Consider the following 16,517-nt stretch of genomic DNA (forward strand, 5'->3'; position numbering starts at 1 on the left):
GTTTCATTCATCTCATTATTTACAAGTCAATCTTTTCCAGCAAACAGTTAAATAATTTTTTAAAATTAACTGACAATTCTAATGATATATTCACAGTTGCCTAATAGGCTAAAGAAAAAAAGACTCCAAGGAAAAGCCAATAGAGGCCCATTCAACCTCCTTTTAACAACAGTAAAACTCCAGTACTTTCTCACAGTTGAGTCTCCAAGCATTTATTTCCCTTCCTTTTAATTTTAACCACACAGCCAATGTTGCCTTATCTTCCTTTACATTTGTTGTGAAATCTTCTGCCACTTTCTTTTCCTTCTCTTGTTGAAGTTGTCAGTCTCTATTTTCCCTTCAGTATTTCACTCAGCCTTAATGAAAGTTAACCTCACAATCAAAATTAAATGGAGCTTAATGGGAGAAAAGAAGAAGGTAATACGTTTGTAAGAAAACTGATGCCATACTTAGGAAAATCAGTGTCAAAAGCTGTGATCATGGTATCACTTAATGATACAACGTCATTAATGCAGCTGATGTAAAGTGATCCTGAGTATAAGTAATTGTGTCTGAGAGAACACAGGTGTGAGTGTACATAACCACCCACTGGATTCCACTCAGGATCTGTGAAGGTCATATGTGGTCATCACATTCAGGACCTCATACCAAAATAGCAGCACCTTTGATGATAAAAGATAAGGCTGGAGCATCAACAGAAAACCAATTGCCTTCTTTCTAATGCAGAAAGCTCACACTGCAAGGCATTTCCATTCTAATAGAAATACACTTCACACTTTCCACAGATCAAAAGATATTTGAGTCTCTTGTATCTGGCATATGAGGATATTTCACTTTATGTTCCAGACAATTCTTCCTCTCTCTCTTCTTCTCCCTTCACTCCCCTTCCCTGTTCTCTCCTCCTTGACCCCAGACCATGTTTCCTTACTAAATCACACCACAAGCAATAGTTTCAACTTTACCTAATCAAATACACATAAACGGATCAAAGTGATTAAATGTTGAAGCACCAACCAAAGATTTACAATAGGCTCTATAGAAAATGAAGGATACAACATCTCCAGTAAAGCTTATACTTTCAAAGTGGTAAACTTTCTGTCTGTTCACTTTTGGTTCCCTTGATTTTGATAATTTTTTGTAAATCTGAAGTTCAGGAAACCAAAGAAAATCCACAAGAGATCTTTAGGGTACAATGATAATCGGGTGTCGAAGTTTTACCTCTTCCTAAACAATAAAAAAAAAAAAACCAACACCTGAAACTATATATAAAATGTAATTAAAAATCATCCATATTTCTCTAGTAATCCAGTGTTCAGAAACAGTTGATTCTGGAATAAATAGGTTTGTAAATTTTTTAGTGTGATTAATTATGATTTAGTAAGAGTAACTAAGTTTTATTAGTTTGCCTGAATTTATGATCTTTTTCCTTTTTAAAAGCAGTATCTTCGGGGCACATGGTAGCTCAGTTGGTTAAATGTCAAACTCTTGGGTTCAAGTCTGGGTCAAACTCCCGGCTGGGCATGAAGACTGCTTGGGATTCTCTCTCTCTCTCTCTCTCTCTCTCTCTCTCTCTCTCTCTCCCTCTGCCCCTCTCCTCTACTCATGCTCTTTCTAAATTTAAAAAAAATTAAAAACTGAAAAACAAATAAAAAATAAAAGTGCTCTCTTCACTGACAGTAATTCTATTTGTGGCCATAACATTCAAGATTCTGAATGCTTCTTCAGTCTCCATTTTCATATTTATTGATTTTTTTTTGTAGACACATTGTTTTTTTCTTATTTGAGGGAAAGAATGCATGCAGAAGCAGAAAGAAGGGGCAGATGGAGAGAGAGAGAGACAGAGAGAGAGAGAGAGAGAGAGAGAGAGAGAGAATCTTAAGCAGGCTTCACACTCAGCAGGGAGCCTGATGTGGGGTTCCATTCCATGACCCTGGGATCATCACCTGAGCCAGTATCAAGAGTTGGATGTTCAATCAACTGAGCCATCCACGTGTCCCTCCATTCTCTTATTTATTAAAGAGTCATGGCCATCCATTCTTAAAGGCAAAACTATCTGAGGCTCCTGTATAAAAGTACCCAGGTGATTCTAGATCTATCATTTAGTGGTTAATACATGTTTTTGGCTATTGACTCCCTTTTGGGGAAATAGTCATCTCCTACTCTCAACTCATGTGGTTCCCATGAAACTGATTCCATTCATAGGTACAGGCCTGGCATATGACTCAAACCTGGCCAACAAAAGCCTCACATTTGTCTACCTCAGTGATTGGCTCAAGGATACACACTGACCTCATGAGAACCAACTAAAGCAGGTTTTACTAAGATTTCCCACAGAGAATTCATCTGCTTTCTTTGCAGTAGTTGGCCTAGTGGTACCCAACTTGCAAACACAAGAAGTCTACCTGACAATGGAGCTTATATGAAAGAGAACCAGGGTCTGGAGAGAACAAATGGATTGAGGGACATTGTTTGATCCTCTGAATTAAGCAGCTAATGAGTTTATATATACTGCTGGAAGTCTCAGTTTCCAGGGATAATGATTATGCCTTTTGTTTAAAGCAATTCGAGTTAAATTTTATGTACCTTGCAACCAAAATAGTCTTAACGGACACACAGCAATGACCACTCTCACTTCATATATTCTGTAGAAATTAAAACTGTACAAACTGTCAATGTAATAATATACAGGTTTAAATGACTTAGCATATATTAAGGAAGGCTTGTTTTTAATCTCTCTGATAGGATTTACTTTCTACAAAGAATATTTTATCTTATAATTAGCCATGTTCTCCCATATGAAAAGGAAAACTGAGAAGCACCTGGGTGGCTGAGTTGGTTAAGTGTCAGACCCTTGGTTTAGACTCCGATCATGATCTCGCAGGTTCATAGGTTTGAGTCCTGCATCAGCTCAGCTCTGACAGTGCAGCCCTGCTAAGGATTAGCTCTCCTTCTCTCCCTCTCTCCCTCTCTCACTCTCCCAAAATAATTAAACTTAAAAAAAAAAGGAAGGCTGAGATAGATAAATTTTTCAAGAGCTTATTTGATGACACTTCTAATGGAATTGCAAGGCAAACCAAGAATAGTTGGAAGCATTCCACCCACAGAAGCTAGGGGCCAGGTTTTTATAGAGGAGAAAAAGAAGCAAAGCAATTATTTGACTGGTTATAGCTTAAGCAGTTGTCTGATTTGGGAAAGCCTAGGTGGCTGTTTGTGACTGGCTGTCCTCAGGGTTCATTTTCTTGGATTCAAATGCACGGACTCTGGCTTAGTGTTTGGTTTGGTTAATGAGGCCTTAGAGCGACCCCTGTCTAGTGGCCTCCTTCTTTAAATATTTTCACACCAGCATATATTCTCCATAGGTTTAAGTTTAAATATAAAATTTCTGGTTGGTATGGGCCTCCACAAAAATAACACATTTGGCAATACAGGAACAAAATGTGACCAGGTAATTCACACAAAGCTTTCTTTTATACAGTTGGCAAGGAAGAAGAATCTGAGAAATTGAAGCAAGTGCAATCTAGGGTGAGACTAATACTCCTACATGTAGTTAGCTATAAGGTTTCTGTTTTATTTTTATTAATAGTCAAATTGTTGGAGAAGAAGAAAAATTCAAACGTTCTTGTCCTCATTTTAAAGTACAATATTTTAGGGGCACGAGGGTGGCTCAGCCAGTTAAGCTTCCCACTTCAGCTCAGGTCATGGTCTCGTGGTTTGTGAGTTCAAGCCCCACATCTGGCTGTCTGTTGTTACTACAGAGCCTGCTTCAGATCCTCTGTCCCTCTCTCTCTCTTTCTGCCCCTTCCCGGTTTGTTCTTTTTTTTTTTTTTTTTCCTTTCTCTCTTTCTCTCAAGAATAAATAAATAGTAATACATACATACATAAATTTAAAAAGTATATAATATTTTAAAGAAAATTCCTTTTGCAAATATGACCTTCTAACAGAGCTATCTCTATGCTTGGAAAAAAAAAAAAGCATTTAACTATCCCTTACTCCAAGAAATTCCTCAAGATCCATCTCATATACAGACCTATTCCATGACATTTAGTTCACATAACAATTCCACATGCTCCTAAACTTGGTGTCTGCCTTTCTTGTAACAGTAAATACATTATACCAATGGGAAAAAAAAGGAGGTAAAAAAGAATGTCTTAAATTCATCACTGTATGCTTAGAGCTGGCTTTTATATGTATAGGTAATACATCTTAATTTTTTGACATTCAATCTTCAGGGGGTACTAAGAAAATATCATTTTTCATGCACTTCAGATATATTATTTCTAGAATTCACAACTATCCTGCAGATATCACCCCCATTTTACAGATGAGGAAACTATAGATCAGAAAATGGAGTCCATAGTTCTCATCTAATAGGTTACAGGAACAGATTTTAAACAAAGATCTGAATTCCAGTTCTTTCCACATTACTTTGCTAACATATGCTTACCTTAGAATGACGTTTCCTGTAGGACAAGAATTTCATCATGGCTATTATTGCTTCATTATATAGAATGTTGCAATATAAAGAGAAAGCCAAATAATGAATCTGGATAATGTTAAAATAAGCCCCAAACAGGGGTGCCTGGTTGGCTCAGTTGGTTAAGTGTCTGACTTTGGCTCAGGTCATGGTCCCCTGGTTCTCGGGTTCATGCCCCGCAGAGATATGCACTGGTGGTGTGGAGCCTCCTTGGGATTCTCTCTCCCTCTCTGCTCTTTCCCCACATGTGTGCTATCTCAAGATAAATAAACTTAAAATAAGCCCCAAACATGTATAATCTTACACTTATTTGCAGATCTCGAGCAAGTTGCTTAACTTCTCTGTGCCAAAACTGCTTCAAACGGTAGTGATAATACCTTAGAAATTAGTTATGATGCTGACATACATTAAAATATATAAAGCTCTTAGCACAATATCTGGAACATAGTAAACACTCCAGAAATGTTAGCTATTGCTACTGAGATGAAAACTCACTAGATGGACATGTTTTAAACCAGGTGACTCCAGTCAGCAATAGCTGGACATCTAATCCGAAAACAGTCAATCCTACACTGGCTTGAAATCTATGATATGATCCGGTGAAAATATGATGCATGTCTACTAGTTTCTCTCCCTTGGGAATCTGAATTAAGAAACAAGGACTAAGCCCATTCATCGTAATTCAGAATTTATATGGTTTGGCTCCTACCTTCATCAATTTTTCTCTCATCAATGTAACCAACAATGCTAAGACTGTTGCTGAATCTAGTCTTTCAGTCTTCATTTTTATATCATTTGGCAGCATTCCATATGTTCAAGACCATTCTCCTCATTCTCTTTGGAAAGCACTGAAAAATTGCAGCTATTCAACACTTAATCCCAAGCCTCTAATCTCCACACCCCACTGTCCCTCTATGCAATTTCATCCACACTTTTGACTTCACTAATTATCTTCATGTTAGCTCAGACTTGTCTTACACATTCAACTGCCTTGTCCATCTCTCACTTCTCTGGATGGCTCAACGATAAATGATACCTCCGACACCATATGTCCCAAACCAAACTCATGATCTTCCCTCTCAAACATAGCCAAGATCCCTTCCAGTGCTCCTTACCTCCATAGTGGCCCCAACAAGTAACCAGATCACGAATTAGAAAATTAGAAGCATGCCCGGATACCTCTTTTTCCTTTATCCCCATCTTTTACTAAATCCTATTAATTTTATCTCTTAAATATTTCTCAATTCCTTCTCTCCATCTCCACTGCTACCTTTTAACAGGTATACCTACATCCATTCTAATATCTTGTGTACTTTCCATACTGTAACCAGTTATATTTTTTTATGATTCTAATCATGTCATGTTCCTGCTGAAGAGTCCACAATGGCTTCCTACTATTCTTAAGATATTTGGTGAAAATACATATCATAGTAGTCAAGACCTGCAAGATATGTTTCAGCTTCTTTCCCTCTCCTGTTGCCCTACATGCAGCCATATTTGTCTTTTTTTCAGCTCCTTAAACATAATAGATTATATTTCCTGCTACCTTAGGATCTTTGCACATGGTTTCGCTCTGCCTGGACTACTCCTCGTCCTTCTCTTCACTTAATTAATCCTTATTATATCTCATCTCATAATACTTCCTCACAGAAAGTTTCTTGAACAACTAGACTTTATCAGATCATTTAGTTATTTATTCAACAAATATTTAATAAAAACCTACTATACACCATGTATAGCTCTAAACATATGGGATTGAGAAACACAAAAAACCCTTCCCTTCATGAAGCCTACATTCTAGTGGAAGCAAACAGGCAATAACCAACAAAATAATGCATAGAATGTATAATATATGTAAAGCCAGTAAGTCTGGGGACTGGGGGTAAGGGGGAAGAAAGAAAAAAAAAAGGGTAAGAAAATCACAAGCAGAGAGTTTCCAGTGCCTGAGTTGGTATCTGACATAGAGTTGGCCCTCAATAAATATTTGTTGAGCAGATGAATGAATAAAGGAAGGAGCATGTTCAAGTTATGAGAAAGTGTACAGTGTAAAAGACTAGAGGAACTACTTGATGGATGAAACAAAGAGAAACCAGGCAGGTCTTGAGAGATAACAGTCTCTTGAACCATTCATTCTCAATGGCTTCATTCAGCTCCAGTTCCAGTCATTATATGGTCTTAGTATAACCATATTTAGTATCCATACCCTTCCTTCCCCAGTGCCAAGGGCTGGATAATTCAAGTGGATCACTCTTGAAACCAAAATACCTAATCAGGACACGGATACAAGATTGTGTATACCACTTCCATCACTCACCACCACACATATCCCTAAAGCCACTTCTTTACTACACACACACACACACACACACACACAGATATCACTTGTGTTGAAGCTTCAGTTCTCCAGTCCACAGCCCCTTTCAGGTACAAACTCCCTCCCATATACACAAGACTGTGAAAGCCCTTGCTCTTTTCCCTGACCCTGTGAGACACTTAGGTCACTACTCTCCAAATCCAGTCAAACCCACAACTGGGGGCCCCTCAGGAAAAGGAACCTGGGTCTCTCCTTCCCAGCAGTCTCCTGCACCTTAAAGACTATCTTCTACCCACACGTAGATGGACATGAACTCCTTTGTGATTCTGAATGACCTTCAAGATCACTGATCCCATATATACTCAAACTCAGGCTCCAGCATCAGATGGCAAGGTTCTGAAGGACTGGGGCTCTGAGTGCCCCCTCAAGCCTCTTGTCTTTATCAGAACCCACAGAAGGATTTGTATACTTTCTGGGTGGCCTGGGCGGAAACTAAGGCACTGTACTTCCCCAAAACACAAATATTCAGTGTATACCCCCTTTCCATGGCACTGCCTGATATTACAGTAACACTCGCCTCACAGATAACTGCCTCCTCACAATTAGAGACTCTATCAAACCATGTCCCTTTAGGGAGCCCTCCCATGTTCCCACAAGTCTGTGTACCCTGCTCCATGACTAAGCCCACTCCTATGATCAGCCCCATCACAAGCGCCCCTCAGGATTGGAGTCCTGTATCTTCCCTGGAGTCCCAGCACTTTCTGGGCTCATGCTCACTCAGGAGTGGGCACACTCGCACATACATCCCTGCGCCTTCTCTGGGACTCCGAGGTCCCTTCCCACCATTCAGAGTTGTATGACTTCCCTTGACCCCTGACCCCGAGGTCCCAGCCCCACCACACAAACACACAGGGACGCCTCCTCAGGAGTAGGGCCATGCCCAAGTCCCCTCTCCCCTCAGACCCAGGACTGCCCAGCTGCTTCAGCGCTTCCCCCTGAACGACCGCCTCCACAGATCTGCCTCAGGTGCCCTCTGGCTCTGCTCCACCATGTTTTGTTGTCCCTCCACATCTAAGCCCACGCAAAAGTCACGGGGCAGTGGGGAGTGGGCAATAGGATCCTCGGGGTGACATACCTTCCTCAGGAAGACTGGGAACAATGTAGAGGGCCTGGCGGGGAGGTGGTAGGTGGGCTGGGAGGGAGCAGTCGCCTGAGGCCCCGCCCCCCCATGGCCCCAGTCCTCTTGGGCCCAGGTGCCCACAGGGCTAGGAGTCCCCAGCACTTCTCATTTTGCTCCTGAACATTCGAGTCCTGGCAACTGAGCATGCTCAGCCACCTCTGGGGACCCATTGTGCTGGGATGGCGCTCTGCTGCACTGAGGGGTTCTTCCTGCCCACCCCAGACATGTAAGGACTGGCTTTACTGTGGTTGAAGCTCAATTTGGGACTTGAGACAGATTTCCTGATTTCCCAACACATCTCCTCCTGGCCTGCCTGGTTCTGGTCGAGGTGCTGGGTAACCTATTTCTTCAACTGAAATGCACCGAGGAATCAATAGTTCTGTGCCCACCGATACCAAACTCGAAGAGGCCCAAAGAGTTCTGGCTCCTTGCCCCTCTACAACTGCACCAGCCCTAACCCTAGACTTTACTGCTGTATTTCTCAGTATACTTAGGATGTATTTTCCCATCTCCCCCTGGTGAATCGACACTATCTTCTAAGACCAAGCTAAACATTACACTTTTCTGAGCTGCTTTATCCTCCCACAGTCACCTGTGTGTCCCTGGCCTGATGCTGACAATGCTTTATGCATTATTTACTTCTCTCTTCCTCACTTAAGGGTGGGGTGAGCTCTCTGATGCCTGGGGTCTGACACTTCATCTAGGTATACTCCATACCACAGCATAGTGCTTGACACAAGGTAAGTGCTTCATAAAAGTAAATGTTTGTGGAAGGAAAAATGAATCCTAAGTTCACTCCTGCACATCCTACCAGTTTTGTTGAGCACTTAGTTTTTTAACAACTACCATTCTAGGCCCCTTCTCTTCAAAGGTCTCACAGAGAAAGGAAGAGATTATGGCTTTATATACCTCATAGAGACACCACCTCCAGCCTGGACTTCAACTTATTCTAGGATGTTAGCCCACCAGAGAGTGGACACTCCATACATTTCTTTACTGAACAAAAGGATGTAGTCACAGAAACAAAAAGAGAGAGATGGAGAGAAAATGGCTTTGGTAGAGGTTAACTAGTGTTTGAAGTGCTACCGAATCACAGAGAGAACTCTCAATTAGAGGTGGCAGGAGTAAAACAACGAAAATCCTAAAGAGGAGTGGATACCCTAGCTGAGTCTTGAAGAATGAATAGCTGTCAGCCAGGCAAAGGAAAGGAAGACTGTGCCAGGCAGAGGGAGCAGCATGAGCAAGGCAGAGTGTAGGGAACAGCAGTGATACTCAAAGAAGTCCAGGAGGCTAGAGCACAAAACTCCCAGGGCAAAACATTATCTCTAAAGAAACTCCTGTATAGCTAAGTAATGTCTTCAGTTGGGTTCCCCAAAAGCAAAATCTGAGGCCAGGACTTGGTTGCTGGTAATTTGTTTGGGAAGTAAGCTCCAGAAACAGATGGGAGGGAGACAGAATGAAAGAGGGGAAAGTGGAAAAGCCAAGCAAAGTGTGATATTGAGCTGATAGCTTTACTAGATAATTGGGCTTGAGCTTACTGGAGACCCTCTGAAAACCATGTAGAAGGTGCCTCAGCTTTGCACCACCAAATAGCAAGGAAACTGGGTCATTTACCTCTTAATTTTCATCCCCATTATGTGAGGGTTATCTCAATCCCCCAGCTGGAACTCATTAACATTTCCTGATTATGCTTGCCCAGGGCTAAGCATTCTACTAGGATTTGAAAGAAAGCCTTGAGGCAGAAAAGCAGATGGACCAGAAAGCATTTGAGCTAGTAACAGGCTTAGAGCTACACTGAAATCAGGAATAAGGTTTTGAAAGGGCGGGCCTAAGCCAGCTGACTCCATCTTGTTCTGTGTCCTTCACCTTGACCACGCCTCCTCCCCTTGAGTAACCTCCTGCTCGCCTGCCTAACAGGACTCCGACCCTTCCCCAGCCAATCGGCTGAGGCCACAGCCATTACCTCACCAACTGCCCCTAGGCCCCAATAAAACCTTTGTGCTTCTGAAACTCGCTCTCTCTCCCTGGTGTATCTCACCACTGCGTAGGTGCAGGTAGGGGATTGAGCTCGAGCTAGCTCGAATAAAGGCTCTTTTGCTTTTACATCGGACTTGGCTCCCTAGCGGTCTTTGGGGATCACGAATTCTGGGCATAACATTTGGGGGCTCGTCCAGGATCCCCAAGACCCCCGAGGGACTCCCGACCCGGAGAGCCTGACTGGCCACGGTTAGTGTCTGTTCGTTCCGTCTTTTCTGTGTGAGCTCATTTCTGAAATTCTGGTAGTGCCCGACGCGGTCTAAGTGGACGCACTGGAGGACCACGGGCCGGGAGTTTCAGAAGACGTTCCGATCCTCCCTTTTGGAGGGACGTGGAATCCCCTCATCGGTTTTGGAGGGACGTGGAACCCCCTCAAAGGTCTGAGATAGCTTTCAGTTTTGCTTCCATGGAGTTGGAAGACTTTTTAGGGGCCCTGTTTGTTTTTGTGTTTCTCTGTTTTGTTCTGTGGACTTACTGGATGGATGTTATGGGACAGACTCAGACTACTCCTCTAAGTATTATGATTAATCACTTTAAGGATGTGAGGGGAAGAGCTAACAACCTCAGCGTGGAAGTCCGAAAGGGTCGATGGCAGGTTTTTTGTTGTAGCGAGTGGCCAACTTTCAATGTCGGATGGCCACCAGAGGGGACCTTCGACCTCCCTACCATCCACCGAGTCAGGAGTATCATCTCTCAGCCTAAGATGGGCCATCTTGATCAGCTCCTTTACATTATCACTTGGCGGGACCTTGTAGAAGACCCAGCCTCTTGGCTTAAGCCTTTCCTAGCCCCACTCCCTCCAGAGCCAAAACCCATTCTTGCCTTGCAGGGGACAAAGAAGAAGAAAAGTCTTACCCAGCCTTCAGCACCCCTCTACCCTGTCCTACAAGGGGGGACTGAAGAAGAATTAATTTTTCCTCCCCCGTATAACCCCTCTAGGATGCCGGAAGAACACCATCCTCCCTGTCCGGGGGAGGCAGATGCTGTTCCGAGAGCGGGAGGCAGAAACGCTCCGGTGGGAAGCCGACCCTTTACCAGACAAAGGGCTCAGAGGGAGCAATCCGCCTCCGCCGCCGACTCCACTGTTCTGCCCCTGTGAGCCACTGGACCCCCAGACGCGGAGGGGAATCAGCCCCATCACTATTGGCCTTTTGCCATTAGTGACCTCTACAATTAGAAAGCTCAGAATCCTAAGTTTTCCGAGAAACCGGCAGGGCTTATTGATTTATTAGACTCTGTTCTTTTTACCCATCAGCCCACGTGGGACGATTGCCAGAAGCTTTTGCAGGTCCTGTTCATGACTGAAGAAAGAGAAAGAATCCTCAATGGGGCCCGAAAACTAGTTCCAGGAGCAGACGGGAATCCCACCACCAACCAGGCTCAGATAGATGCCTCCTTCCCCTTAACTCGGCCCCAGTGGGATTTCAACATGGCACAAGGTAAGGAGAGGCTCCGGGTCTACCGCCAGACTCTAATGGGGGGTGTCTCCGAATGGCTGCTAGAAAGCCAACCAATTTGGCCAAGGTAGGAAATGTACAACAGGGAAAAGATGAATCTCCGGCTGCCTTTTTAGAACGGAGCATGAAGGCATTCCGTACCTATACCCCCAGGGATCCAGAGGCTCCGGAAAGGAAGGCAGCTGTTATCATGGCCTTTGTAAACCAATGGGCCATAGACATTAGGAGAAAATTACAGAAAATAGATAGACCAGGAGAAAAAAGTCTGCAACTTACTGGTGGTAGCCGAAAAGGTATATAATAACCGGGAGCCTCCTGAGGACAAGCAGGCTCGCGCCATGGCGGCTGTCAGCAGTAAGCAGACTCGAGACCTGGACAGAATACTACTAGCTACCACTGCTGACTTCCCCGAGGAACGAGACCGCCATCTCTGGCAGCTGGCAGACGACGCAAGAAAAGGTAAAGGAACCACAAAGGGGGGGAAGCAGAGGCTGCAGAAAGATCAGTGTGCATACTGCAAGGAGATAGGGCATTGGGCCCGGGATTGTCCAAAAAGGGCCAGCGGGAAGGGAAGCAAGACTGATCGAGTAAAAGTCCTAGAGCTAGATGAACTAAGTGATTAGGGGAGTCAGGGTTCGGACCCTCTCACCGAACCCAGGGTAACTCTTAAAGTGGAGGGGACCCCTGTGGACTTCCTTGTCGACATCGGAGCACAACATTCGGTCCTCCACACCCCACAAGGAAAACTAGCCAGCAAGGAGTCCTGGGTACAAGGGGCAACTGGTATGAGCCAGTATTCATGGACTACCCGAAGAACGGTAGATTTGGGGACGGGACGGGTATCCCACTCCTTTATGGTAATACCAGAATGCCCCTACCCGCTGTTAGGATGGGACTTACTGACCAAGATTGGAGCTCAGATAACTTTCACACAAGGGGGGCCTCAGGTCACCGATGGCAAGGGCCACCCCATCCAGGTCCTGACCATGAAACTGGATGAATACCACCTCCACCAGGAGGCGCTCCCAAGAGAGGATAATATAGACAGATGGCTACGAGAATTCCCCTCGGTTTGGGCAGAGACCGGGGGGGATAGGACTAGCCGCTCACAGGACCCCGGTCCTGGTAGAGCTCAAGCCAGGAGAGAGTCCGGTAAGGATCAAACAATACCCCATGTCTCAGGAGGCCCGGAAGGGGATCCAGCCACACATCCGGAGACTACAAAGCCTAGGGGTACTAGTTCCTTGCCAGTCTCCCTGGAACACCCCCCTACTGCCGGTCAAAAGGCCTCACACAAATGACTACCGACTGGTACAAGACCTCCGGGAAGTAAATAAGAGGGTCACGGACATACACGCAACTGTTCCCAGCCCATATACTCTCTTGAGCTCCTTGGCGCCCTCCAGGGTCTGGTATACTGTACTGGATTTAAAGGACGCCTTCTTCAGTCTGCTGCTGGCACCCCAGAGCCAACCCTTGTTTGCCTTCGAGTGGCATGATCCGGAGGAGGGCTACAGTGGGCAACTCACCTGGACATGGCTACCTCAGGGATTCAAAAATTCACCCACCATCTTCGACGAGGCACTACACGAGGACCTGGGTGAGTACAGAAGGGAGCACCCTGGCCTCACCCTCCTACAGTACGTAGATGACATCCTGATTGCTGCCGACATGGCCAAAGGCTGTGAGCGAGGGACCCAGGACCTGCTGGCTACCCTGGGGGCCCTAGGGTACCGGGCATCCACGAAGAAGGCTCAGATATGCAGGGAGAGGGTAAGTTACCTGGGATATATCCTGGAGGGCGGACAGCGGTGGTTATCAGATGCCAGAAAAGAAACTGTCCTAAAGATCCCTACTCCCACCTCCTGAAGAGAAGCAAGGGAATTCTTAGGATCAGCCGGCTACTGCTGCCTCTGGGTTCCAGGTTTTGCTGAGATTGCCAGGCCCCTATATGAAGCTACTAAAGAGGAGAAAACATTTAAATGGGCTGAAAAAGAAGAAACTGCCTTTAATCAGTTAAAAAAGGCCCTCCTAAGTGCCCCAGCCCTGGGCCTACCAGACATTACGAAGCCCTTCCACCTCTTTGTAGACGAACATAAGGGAATAGCAAAAGGGGTTCTAACTTAGGCCCCTGGAACCGCCCAGTGGCTTACCTGTCCAAGAAACTACACCCAGTGGCTGCCGGCTGGCCGCCATGCCTAAGAATTATTGCGGCGACAGCACTCCTAGTCAAGGACGCAGACAAACTGACCCTAGGACGGGAGATCTGGATCACGACCCCACACGCCATTGAAGGGGTCCTGAAACAGCCTCCTGATAGATGGATGAGCAACACACATATGACTCATTACCAGAGCCTCCTACTCAACCCTCCACGAGTGCGGTTCCACCCCAGTGCAGCCCTCAATCCTGCAACCCTGCTGCCCGACCCTGACCTAGGTGCTCCACTATGTGACTGCAGGAATCCTGGAACAAGTACATGGATTCCAGACGGACCTGACCAACTGGCCCCTCCCCGATGCCGAGGCTACTTGGTTCACTGATGACAGCAGCTTTGTGCGAGACGGACACAGGTATGCAGGTGCAGTGGTGGTCACCGAAACGGACACTGTATGGGTGGAGGCTCTACCCTCCGGAACGTCAGCCCAGCGAGCAGAGCTCATAGCCCTCACCAAGGCGCTGATGCTGGGAGCTAGAAAATGGCTTAACAACTACCAGACTTGGGAGACCCAGTTTTACCAGCCCAGCCCAAATACTCCCAGGAGGAGTTACAGTGGATCAAGAAACTCCCCATGGCCCAGGAGATAAAGGGATGGTGGTATACACCTAACAAGGAGCTTGTGCTGCCAGACCGGCTCGGAGTCTCAATATTAGAGCATGTGCATCGGTCTACTCACCTGGGGGCCTGAAAATTAAAAGACTTAATCCGACATGCCAGAATCAAGATTCACCAACAGGACACCAAAATAGAGCAAGTTGTATCTGCCTGCAAGACCTGCCAACTCACCAATGCGAGAGCCACATCAAATAAAAAAGGAACCAGGCTCAGAGGCACCAGACCGGGAGCACAATGGGAAGCCGACTTCACTGAAGTCAAACCAGGAAAGTATGGTTATAAATACCTTTTAGTATTTACAGACACCTTCTCTGGCTGGGTGGAGACATACCCAACCAAGCATGAAACGGCTCAGACAGTGGCTAAGAAGCTACTAGAAGACATCTTACCCAGGTATGGTTTTCCTGCCATGGTAGGATCAGACAATGGACCAGCTTTTATCTCGCAGGCAACACAGGCAGTAGCCAAGGCGGTGGGGGCAAACTGGAAATTACATTGTGCTTATAGGCCCCAGAGCTCAGGACAAGTAGAAAGAATGAATAGAACCCTAAAAGAAACCCTTACCAAATTAACCATGGAGACTGGCGGGGACTGGGTGACTCTCCTACCATATGCCCTTTACCGGGTTAGAAACACTCCTTACACTCTGGGTTTTACTCCCTACGAGATCATGTTTGGCAGGCCACCCCCTGTTATTCCCAACCTTCGAGCTGAACTTCTTACTGAGTTTAAAGATCAAGAACTTTTTCTTTCCTTGAGAGGGCTCCAGAAGGCGCATGAGGACATTTGGCTGCGCCTCCGTGCCATCTACGGGGCCGGCCCAACCCTGACACCTCACCAGTACAGGCCAGGAGACTGGGTCTACGTTAAGAGGCACCACCGAGAGACCCTCGAGCCGCACTGGAAGGGACCCTACATCGTGGTGCTGACAACACCCACCGCTCTCAAAGTAGAAGGCATTGCGACCTGGGTCCATCACACCCACGTTCGGCCAGCGGACCCCTCCTCGATCTGGAAGGACTTCGTCACGTGATGAGCCATCAATCGGGACCAACACAACCCACTCAAGCTCAAGCTACAGCGCATTCAACCCACCTAATATTGGTAACTCTGTTAACTCTGCTTGTCATTGCTCATGCTGCTGGGAGTCCCCACGCCCCCCAAAACATCACCTGGCAGATCACAGACACCAGCTCGGGGACAATACTTAATCAGACCTCCCAGAGCCAACCCAGGGACACTTGGTTCCCAGAACTTTGTGTAAACCTGCAAACTCTGTTCCCCTTGTCACCATAAATGCAGCTGGTCCCATGATTGGGTCCGTAAGCTACATGACAAGGGGGGAATGAAAGGGCGGGCCTACGCCAGCCAACTCCATCTTGTTCTGTGTCCTTCACCTTGACCACGCCTCCTCCCCTTGAGTAACCTCCTGCTCGCCTGCCTAACAGGACTCCGACCCTTCCCCAGCCAATCGGCTGAGGCCACAGCCATTACCTCACCAACTGCCCCTAGGCCCCAATAAAACCTTTGTGCTTTTGAAACTCGCTCTTTCTCCCCGGTATCTCACCGCTGCGTAGGTGCAGGTAGGGGATTGAGCTCGAGCTAGCTCGAATAAAGGCTCTTTTGCTTTTACATTGGACTCGGCTCCCTGGCGGTCTTTGGGGATCACGAATTCTGGGCATAACAGTTTGGGCACCAGAAGAACCTCTACAAAAAGTTACATGAAAAAACTCATCAGAAATAGCCCTCCATAGCTGAGTAGTTTAAAAATTCACAAGCCTTGTCACTACAACTATCAAGATGAATATACACAAGCTTTTACACATCAATCCTAATGATTGGTAAAGGCTGTGGGGGCTATAGGAATTTCAGTGTGGGAGGGGTCACTGAAGGCTGAAGAGGACAAAGGAGCTTCATGAAGTATAACAAAATGGAAAAAAAGGCCTTTGAGAACCAAGGTTCTACTCAATCTCTTGGGCAAATCACTTAAAGAGACATTGAGCCTCAGATTCCTTTTCCAACAAACCCAAACAACAGTGCTGCCTACCACAAAGAGTGCAGTAAGTCACAAATGAGACAGGCTAAAATGCATTTTATAACTATAATTATGGTAAATAAAGAACCTGGCATGTTTTCGAACAATTAACATAAACATACCTTGATTCCATTCCTGAGTAGGCTCTGTGCAGATGCTAGTGTTGAACTTAAAAAATAAAAA

At 45.6% G+C, this 16,517-nt stretch overlaps 1 long non-coding RNA gene across 1 annotated transcript; it reads left to right on the plus strand.

Annotated features, from left to right (window-relative positions):
* The first annotated feature begins 3,698 nt into the window (after nucleotides 1-3,698).
* LOC125161053 (uncharacterized) lies at nucleotides 3,699-14,487 on the plus strand. The gene is made up of 6 exons (XR_007150459.1): nucleotides 3,699-3,709; nucleotides 8,053-8,060; nucleotides 8,977-8,982; nucleotides 12,052-12,056; nucleotides 12,605-12,615; nucleotides 13,925-14,487. It is a non-coding gene; the product is annotated as an uncharacterized LOC125161053 (long non-coding RNA).
* Nucleotides 14,488-16,517: the final 2,030 nt, after the last annotated feature.

This window comes from Prionailurus viverrinus, chromosome A2 (assembly GCF_022837055.1).
Source record: "Prionailurus viverrinus isolate Anna chromosome A2, UM_Priviv_1.0, whole genome shotgun sequence".
NCBI classification, from domain to species: domain Eukaryota; kingdom Metazoa; phylum Chordata; class Mammalia; order Carnivora; family Felidae; genus Prionailurus; species Prionailurus viverrinus.